This window comes from Silurus aristotelis, assembly GCF_946808225.1.
Source record: "Silurus aristotelis genome assembly, chromosome: 16".
Lineage (NCBI taxonomy): Eukaryota > Metazoa > Chordata > Actinopteri > Siluriformes > Siluridae > Silurus > Silurus aristotelis.
Window position 1 is genome coordinate 23,701,050 of NC_139589.1, and position 9,632 is coordinate 23,710,681.

At 35.7% G+C, this 9,632-nt stretch overlaps 1 long non-coding RNA gene across 1 annotated transcript; it reads left to right on the forward strand.

Moving 5' to 3' along the window:
- Positions 1 to 3,637: 3,637 nt before the first annotated feature.
- On the forward strand, positions 3,638 to 7,540 carry LOC310738623. The gene is made up of 4 exons (XR_014537122.1): positions 3,638 to 4,539; positions 4,752 to 5,129; positions 5,503 to 5,520; positions 6,697 to 7,540. It is a non-coding gene; the product is annotated as an uncharacterized lncRNA (long non-coding RNA).
- Positions 7,541 to 9,632: the final 2,092 nt, after the last annotated feature.

A 9,632-nucleotide genomic window follows, 5' to 3' on the forward strand; every position in this document is an offset into this window, starting at 1 on the left:
TGTATCTTATGTGTACAAAGTTGGGTTGTGTAATAGAAATTGTAAATGTGAAACTGAAACAGATTGAAGAGGCAGGGTTGGTGTGATGGCCCTGGAGGGAGGGGCCAAGGTGTGGAGAAGGAAAAAAGGAAGAAGAGGAAAAGAGAAAAAAAAAAATGGTCGTGGTGAACTGAATATTTGGTGAACTTGATTAATTAAGCTATACAATTCTTGCATGTCTTCGGCGAGAAGATAGTAACATAATTGAAAGGACTGGAGGGGTGGTTTGAGGTAGGGAATAACTCATTTAGACTTCTGGTCATTTCACCCGTTAAAAAAAAAAGACGGAGGGAAAAAAAAAAAAAAAAAAAAGTTGGAGAGAAGTCCTGGGCTATCGGAATCTTTTGATCCATCGACGATGGATCAAAATCTCCGTGACTATTGGAACTAATCGGACGTTGGCGGATCAACAAAGAGAACCAGATAGCGAACCCATAGAGAACCCAGAGCTACCGGGAACGCTCTGTGGTTCCTTTGGCAACGTTGGAGTTCATCACAAAGCCGTGGTTTACCCTCTACTAATAGGAGGTGGAAGCGTGAAAACGTTCTTCACGGAGGTAACCAGCTTGGCCTTAACGACACAACAGCCTCACCTAGCATTGATTCAGCATATATTATATTAGTATTTGTAAGACACTTTGATTTGCTTAGAAACATTGAATACCTGTGACAATTATTAAGCTGTTTATTTATTGATTTGAAGGGTTGTTTATTAAGCCCCGCCCCAGTATATGCTATATTGCAGGGGGTCAAACTCAATTGCACAGGGGGCCAAAACTTAAAGCACACTTAAGGTCGCAAAATAAATCAACTAAAACTTTAAATAACTTAAAATATTTTGCTCTCTATAATAATATATAGTGTCAAAATTATAGAAGTTAGAAATACGAACATGCTGCAAAAAAAAACCCCTGAACAAATCAATAAAAATTGTGCTTTTAAGTAAACGTTAAAATAACAACAAATCAAAACAATCAGATTTCTTTGCTCTTATGCTATTTTTATAAAAAATAATCCTAATCTTTAAATAACTGAAAATATTTTGCTCTTCATTAAAAAAAAATCTGCTGTCAAACACCAGACGTCTCACAGCTTCATCATGCAGCTCTTCAGAAACTCTCCCTCAGTAAATAACCGGCTGATGTGACTCTGATTTCTCCTCTGTTTTCACACCAGCTTCACTTTGTGATTTTGCTGATGTTTTGTCTCGTAGTTCCGTTTTAGATTCAATTCCTTAATTACAGCCACATTCGCTCCACATATAAGACACGTGTTTACCGGCAGTGTCAGTAAACATCTACTCAGAATCCCATCGGTTTTCAAAGGCTCTGTTTTCAGAATCAACTTTTCTCTTCGCCATTGTGAGGGGCTTCACAATAACTAAAGTTAAATACATCAACAGAAGCTCTGCTTGATTGACGCTGGAATGTTCCCAGGTAGTCTAGCGTTCAGTAAGGCAGCTGAAGCGCTGCATTATGGGATCTGTAGTTTGTGTTATCAGTGCTTCATATCGTCCATTAATAACAATAGATCTTTATAAAATCATCTGAAAATCAGTAGGAGTAAGACAGAGTACATGTGTGTGAATAAGAGGGAGGGCAGTGGAGGGGTGCGGTTGCAGGGAGATAAAGTGGAGAAGGTGGAGGAGTTCAGGTACCTGGGGTCAACAGTGCAAAGTAATGGAGAGTGTGTTAGAGAAGTAAAGAAAAGAGTGCAGGCAGGGTGGAGTGGGTGGAGAAGAGTGATAGCAGGAGTGATTTGTGATAGAAGAGTATCTGTGAGAGTGAAAGGGAAAGTTTATAGGACTGTGGTGAGACCTGAGATGTTGTATGGATTAGAGACAGTGGCATTGAGTAAAAGACAGGAGGTGGAGCTGGAGGTAGCAGAGCTGAAGATGTTGAGATGTTCATAGGGAGTGATGACGATGGACAGGATTAGAAATGAGTTTATTAGAGGGACAGTGCATGTAGGACGTTTTGGAGACAAGGTGAGGGAGGCGAGATTGAGATGGTTTGGACATGTGCAGAGGAGGGACATGGGGTATATCAGTAGGAGAATGCTGAGGATGGAGACACCAGGAAGGAGGAAAAGAGGAAGACCAAGGATGAGGTTTATGAATGTGGTGAGGGAAGACTAAAGGTAGTTGGGTTGAAAGAGGCAGATGTAGAGGACAGGGGGGTACGGAGACAGATGATCCGCTGTGGCGCCCCCTAATGGGAAACGCTGAAAGAAGAAGTCGTCGTCTTTTTTTTCCCCCTTTTCTGTTGTATTGCAATTATTGTGCTATAAATCTATATATAAATTCATACTGTGTAAATAGCAAATGGAAATTTCAAAGTAAACCAATAATTGAAAGACCTCAACACCTTTTAATGACTGACACATAGACAAATATATGCAGTGTATAACACGTGCTGTAATGTAAAAGGATACTTGTATTATTGCGCAGGTTGTAAACATATTAATCTCTATTTCATGTTCTTTTTTTTTTCCAGTGTTTACACAAAGGCCAATGATACCAATGATTTCTGTTCTTTAAATAAAGTAAGTTATTTTTTAAATGGTTCATTGTTATTGGTAACATTTAATCAGTCAACCGGTTCAGTCAGATAACTAATTAATTATATAATTAATTAATAATGAAATCAATGGACAATAAGTACATGCATTATGAAAATAATAATAGATTATAGTAGATTTTCATTTTGTTTAGTAATATTAAAGTTTGTCATTGAACATAGTAAATGTACGTGTTTTGTCTATTAGTAGGTTTATTGTGTGATCGACTGAAACAATGCAGAGAAGACACAGGAAAGGTAAAAAATGGACACACAACATGTATATGTAACTGAGAAGTGGGATGTATTAAAATGCATTTGTGGTCCAAGCATATACAATGTGGAAATGAGACTGGAGAGTTAGTTGCTCTGCAGACCAGCTTCGACTTTTGTTGATTGATAAAAGTCGTTATCTTCTAAAAGCAAAACCTGTTACTTTAAATCGTTTCTACAACATTTGGTGCCCTACGTTGGGGATTTATTATCAATCAAAAGAGCAACTAAATTTGCTTTACTGTAACATGAAAGTTTTTGTTTAAAAAATGTTTAGGATCAGTAGATTTATTTAAAATATAGACACAAAAATTATATAATTGTATGTAAAGAATAAATAAAGAATGGTAAGCAAATATGTCCCTGATGTTCACAGGTAATGAATTGGAATTACGTAAGTTACTGTTTATTTCATTTCACTTTTACACTTTTTAGAGTCTGAGACCAAAACTCACAAAAGCTCTTCTGCATTCTGCAGCTTTGGAAAATGCAATTAAATATAATAATTATATTTAATAACAAAATTATTTCTTTATACAGTTAATTTTAACAGCATAAAAAATATTAAATGCATTTATTAATGATAACATTATTTAGATTAAAATTTCGGTTTTACATATATAAATTTAAGACAGAAAATTTAAGTCATATGTGAAATTTTTTATTTTAATTTAATAATGCTTGTATTTCTCACATTCTTATTCATTTGAACAGAACTACTACTTGAGCATGGTAAGTATGCTTATTTATACATTATATTTGTTACTATAAGACCTTGCGTTCAGAGGTGTTTCACCTGAATCAATCCACCTCTTAATACCATCATTATAGACCATCATAGACTATAGAAACCATCAATATTAGAGAGAAATGCAGTAGAACTGAGAGCTGCATCACGCAGGAATCTCACCCAGTAAAAATGAATGTCATTACTAAAGCAAGAAACCCATTGAACACAATACATCAAGTCTTTCACTGGAGCCACAGCTGTACCTCCACATACATAATTTTTAACAGAAGCTCAATATTAACCATAGTCAAAAAATCCGAAAAGGTCCAGGGAACCTACAGGAAACATAACACAAGACTACAAAAAAAAAGAACTGGTCAGTATTAAAAGAAAGTCACAATATAGGCAGGCATGGTATGATCAGGGCTACATAAACACGACAGTGGGGTAATTAATGACTATACATGACAACGAAGTCATTATATAGTATCAGTGTGGGTGTGTCTAATTGATAAATTGCAATTCATGCAGCCATGTTAGATGGATGCATGCTGGGAATTAGTGTCAGTAGATTGTTGTGACTTTACACAAATAACAAATAAATTGACAGATATAGATGTGCATCCAAAGAAAAATTCATGGGTGTTTTTTGTTTATTATTTTTAACATAGACAAATAAAAAATAACCAATTTTTTGGGGGGAGTTCCTCAAAGTGAAGCCATATTCAGAAAGTAAATTCTGTAGCGTTTGTATCAGATCATTGGTGTCAGGCACCGACTTGTTGGACCCAAATGCGAGATGGAGTTAGGAGTGTAGTAAAACAGTCTTTAATAAGTGCAGCATGCAGGAGAGAAAGTAAACAGTTCCAAACTGTTCAAAATCCAAAGACCCAACAAAGCTAAAGGGTGAGAGTAAAACACAGTGGAGAACAGTACACAGTCCCTGATTCCAATACACCGGCAAACAGGGTAATGCAGAAGAGAACAAAACTCATTAAACTCAAAACATTTTTTGCCGCTCATCATACATTCTGCAAGATGAAGATATCATCCAAATGGACAAAATTGAAAAGATTGAGCATATCGCTTTTGACATCTTCGACAAGTGCTTGGAACACCGTCGGCGCATTGTTGAGGCCGAACAGCATTAGCAGGTACTCCAAATAGCCTGAGGGAGTGTTCAAATCCGTCTTCCACTCATTCCCATCCTGGAACCACACAAGGTGGTGGGCATTGCACAGATCCAACTTAGAGAAGATGGTGGCTTCCTTGAGGAGTTCGAATGCAGACACCGTGAGAGGCAGAGGGTACTGGTTCTTGCTTTTTTGGGGAAAAGGCAGTGTCTCTGACAGAAAACTCCCCAATCCAACACCTTATACCTATATTATACACCGTTATAATATATGTATACATACAAAGGGATTATATAAATGAATAAGTAGTTCTTATGTAAAGGATCAATAATGAATAGTTACCAAATATGTCTTTATTTACTTTTCTTTTTACAGCAGATGATCAAATGGAATCAAGTAAGTTACCAGTCATTATTACTACACTGTTACACATTTTGCTCAGTCTGACAGCGAAATTCACAAAAGGTCCTCCAACTTTTGTCAATGAAATTAAAAAAAGATTTCCTTGAGCAAAACTTAAATTAATAATTTGGAATAAAAAAATTTGGAAAATAATAATAATTGTATCATGTATTAATTGCTTTTATGAATGTTAATATTATATTATATATTATAATACTATCATTATCATTTTATTATTATTCTTATCCTTATATTCAAAAGAAAATAAAATTAAGAAAAAAGAGAAATGAGAAAAGTTTTCATCTAGGACTATTTAAAAAAATCCGAGAAACATTTGTTTTTCTTACATTCTTATTTATTTGAACAGGACCACTACTTCAGCATGGTAAGTTATTTGTTTATATATGCATTTAATTTTACATTTACGGCATTTAGCAGGCGCCCTTATAAAGAGGGACATACAAAAGTGCTCAATCAATGTTAAAATCAACACTGGTTCATGGTTTACAAATGTAAGATCCCATCAGACAAAACTTGAGAGGATTTGAGAGGAATTATAGCAACAGGGGAAACAAAAAAGTTGCAGGTCTTTACCTTTTGTTAGAAGATAGGTAGTGACTCAACTGTTTGGACATCTAGGGGAAGTTCATTTTACGACCTAGGTGCCAGAACAGAAAAGAGTCTAGATGTATACTTACCTCTTACCCTGAAAGAAGGTGGTACCATTAGAGCAGTGCTGGAGGATCTCAGACAGCGTGGTGCAGTTCGAGGTCTCTGATGAGGTCTCTGAGGTAAGAAGGTGCTGGTCCATTTTTGGCCTTGTAGAAAATCATCAGTGTTTTGAATCTGATGCTTGCAGCTATCAAGAGTCAGTGGAGGAGCGAGGGTGGTGTGAAAGAACTTGGGCAGGTTGAACACAAGCCGTGCAGCTGCATTTTGGATCATTTGAAGTGGACGAATTGTGTTCAGAGGTCGAACTGCCAGCAGAGAGTTGCAGTAGTCCAGAAATGAATTTATGAGAGTCAGAACAAGCACCTGAGCAGCCTGTGTGGATGGAAATGATCGAATCCTTCTGATGTTGTAGATAAGAAATCATTAGCAACATGTGAGGAAAAGGACAGTTGATTGGCCATGGTTACCCCAAGTATTCAAGAAGTTGCTGAAGGGGAGTTTAAAGAGTTGTTTAGAAATAGCCTAAGATCCTGACCTGGATGAACTGGGATGACAAGAAGTTCAGTTTAGCTGGAATTGAGTTTCAGCACTCATTCATGATGATATGTCTGCCAGACATGCTGAGATCTGAGCAGAAGCTGTTCTATCTGAGGGTGGGAAGAAGATGAGTTGAGTGTCATCAGCAAATGAGGTGTAAGAAAACCCATGTGAGGATTTAATTTCACCAAAAGAGTGAGTATAGAGGGATTAAAGAAGAGGATTAAGTACTGAGCACACATCCAGCATTACTCAGACTTAAGAATATTAAAAAAAAAGTGCTGATCATATTTTTAAACATTGTGTTTATAACTTAACATTGTATTTTGACCAGTGTGGTTTTCTTTAACAGATAAAGCAACTTCTTACAATCTGACACATTCAGCCAACCTTGCAGATAAGAGTAGATTTGTACTTCTGGGCGGTGATGACTTAGCAAAGCAAGAAGTATGCAGGTTCTTATGCAGAAACGGACAGACCCAACAAACATCTGATCTGGAATGGAAGATAAATGAGAGCTATGTCCATAGAAGACATGTCACTGTGGCTATTAGTCCTTCTTCTTGGTTGGAATGCTTGAGATCATCTTTCTTTTTGTACATGGGAATCAAAAGAATCAAAAATGACATAAGGAAGTGTGTATCAGTGGTGTTTCCAGGACCTCATGCATTTCTTGTTGTAATTAGAGATGGACGTGACACTGGTAAAGAGCACTACCTTATAAATGCAGTTGCTTCAGTGTTTGGGGAAGAGGCCTTAGACTACAGTATGGTTTTGATCGTTAGAGGAGCTGGAGCACAGCGGTCAGAGCCTGCCTCAATGAAGTGTGTTAAGAAATGTGGGAAAAGGCATCACTTTTTAGAGGACACTGATAGAAGTGTTCAGGAACTTTTCAGGAAAGTTGAGAATATGGTAGCTAACAAAAAGATCCAGTTCTTTATTCCATCAGACTTCAAACATTTTATGGAAACTGATTTTAAAAAATGGGAAATGCAACTAAAGTCATACACGAATAAACTACTGAATCAATGCAATAATGAGAAAGAAGAAATAAAAATGAAGTGGGATGCCTCACAACTCGAAGTGAGCGAATTAAATAGAAAGTTGAATTTAATAGAAGATAAGTTGAAAAAGGAGTTGGATGCCTCTCGTTTAAGAGAACTTGAGCAAAAAAAGGAGTTGGATGCCTCTCGTTTAAGAGAACTTGAGCAAAAAATGGAGTTGGATTTATATAGTGATTTATAAAGACATATTACCTCTTGTAATGTCTTTGGCTCCATGTTCTGTTTGCTGTGTTTTCCTTACATCAGTACTGAAAAATGTTAAAAGAATGAAAGATTTTTCATGATCGTGTAAATAATATAATATATAAATATATGTATAATATATATAAATTATAAGTGGAATAATCTCTCTACAGTTTCTACTGACCAAAACCAATATTTGGACACACTTTAAACGAACAATAAGGACAGACATGAAGTGAGTATGAATCTATATTACATGTTACAGGTATATTGCTTGAAAAGGAAGCTGGGGATTATTTCAAGCAAACCTACTTTGATTAGATTTAATTATTTGTGTATTTTGTTTTGTTTTTTTGTAGGCAAAATTCATTGCATGAGGAGGCTGATACCTTACTGACTGGTGCACCAAATGAACAGAAACAGCTTTTCTAAAGAGGCACAAAGATGAATGAGAGTGTGACAAGAGCAAGTACAGGTGTTCAGTGTGAGTCTATAACAAGGGTCAGGTTATGAACACTAACATGAAATAACATGAACATTTTGTTCGAATGAATGCTTCAACTGCTGCTCAACCACCCATTTTTACATGTACACTATTTAATATTGTATATTTGCTGTAATGCTCGGTGCTGCACTGTCACTCTGTTGTTGTTTGCACACCTTTACACACTGTATGTAGTGTCCTAGTTAGTTTTGTGTTTTGTACCAAGTATTGTTAATGTATGTTGTTTTATGTAGACCCTTGGTCCAGGGGGTATGCTGTGACATGCCCTGATCAGTTACAAAAACAAACACACACACACACACTTATACAAAGACAGCAGTGGATGAAGAACACAAAGCATGTACTTCAGTAAAAGTAGATCCACTGGGTAAAATGTGACTCCAGTAAAAGTAAAAGTGTCCCTTTAAACTTTCACTTGAGTAAAAGTACAAAAGTTTTTGCCTTCAAATGTACTTAAATATTCAAAGTAGTGATTAATTATAACTCTAATGTTCCTATTATAATTTTTATCACAAGATTGTTTACTTATTCACCTCAGTTTATGTGTAAAGACTCGAATGTGACTCTCAGCACACTGATCTATTATTAGAATGATATTAACGACTCAAACACTGATTGATTTCTATTATAATCATCATTAACACAAAACCCTCTTTTCTACTACTTTAAAAAAAAAATGGCTAAAATGTGGTCAAGTGTGTTTTGGCGAATTCGAGTCTGGAGTTTCTTCATCATTTATTTCTTCTCTAAATGTTCTGCTTGATGTTGAACTGATGCTGAACTGTATGTTAATGCTAAGTAAATACCACCAAGTGTCAGTCAATCAATCACTGTGTGACCAGTTAAATTTTTATCCACTCCGAAATAAAAAATGACTGATTAACAAAAAAATTTAGTAGAGTAAAAAGTAAAATATTTGACTTTAAAATGTAGTGAAGTTTTCATTTTTTGATGAAAAATCAAACAAATTCCAACTTTAATGCTCTCAGTACCTAAATTCACAAATGAACTAAAAATAAAGCTGGATGCCTCTCAACAAAGAAAGTGAACTAAAATCAAGTTAGGTGAAAAAAAACAGCAACTTGCACTTGGCCACGTAAGAAATAGGCAGGGAACTCGAGAAAGAAACAAACTCGGGAAAACAGACCTCACAACAAACAAGCAAACGAAAGGAAAGAAAAAAAATCCTAACAAAAAAAATTTGTTTTCGTTTACCTTTATATGTTTGATGTACATTATGCATTAGATACAGAGGCACTGAGCGTGAAATTGTATATCGTGGAAGCGTTAACTTGCAAAAATTCACCATTATGTATTAAGCCTCATGCATTAATTAGATAAATGCAAAAAGCTTTGGATAGAAGTGTCTGCAAAGTTTTGAAAATCTGTTTATAAACATGTTATTTACTTACAACAAACCGTATTATTGTTGTTGTTGTTGTTGTTGTTGTTTATTTGTTACATAGGCAGTTCATTTCACCTCTCTTTCTCTGACCACTACAACCACACCAAATATATTTAGATTGTTGAAGGAAG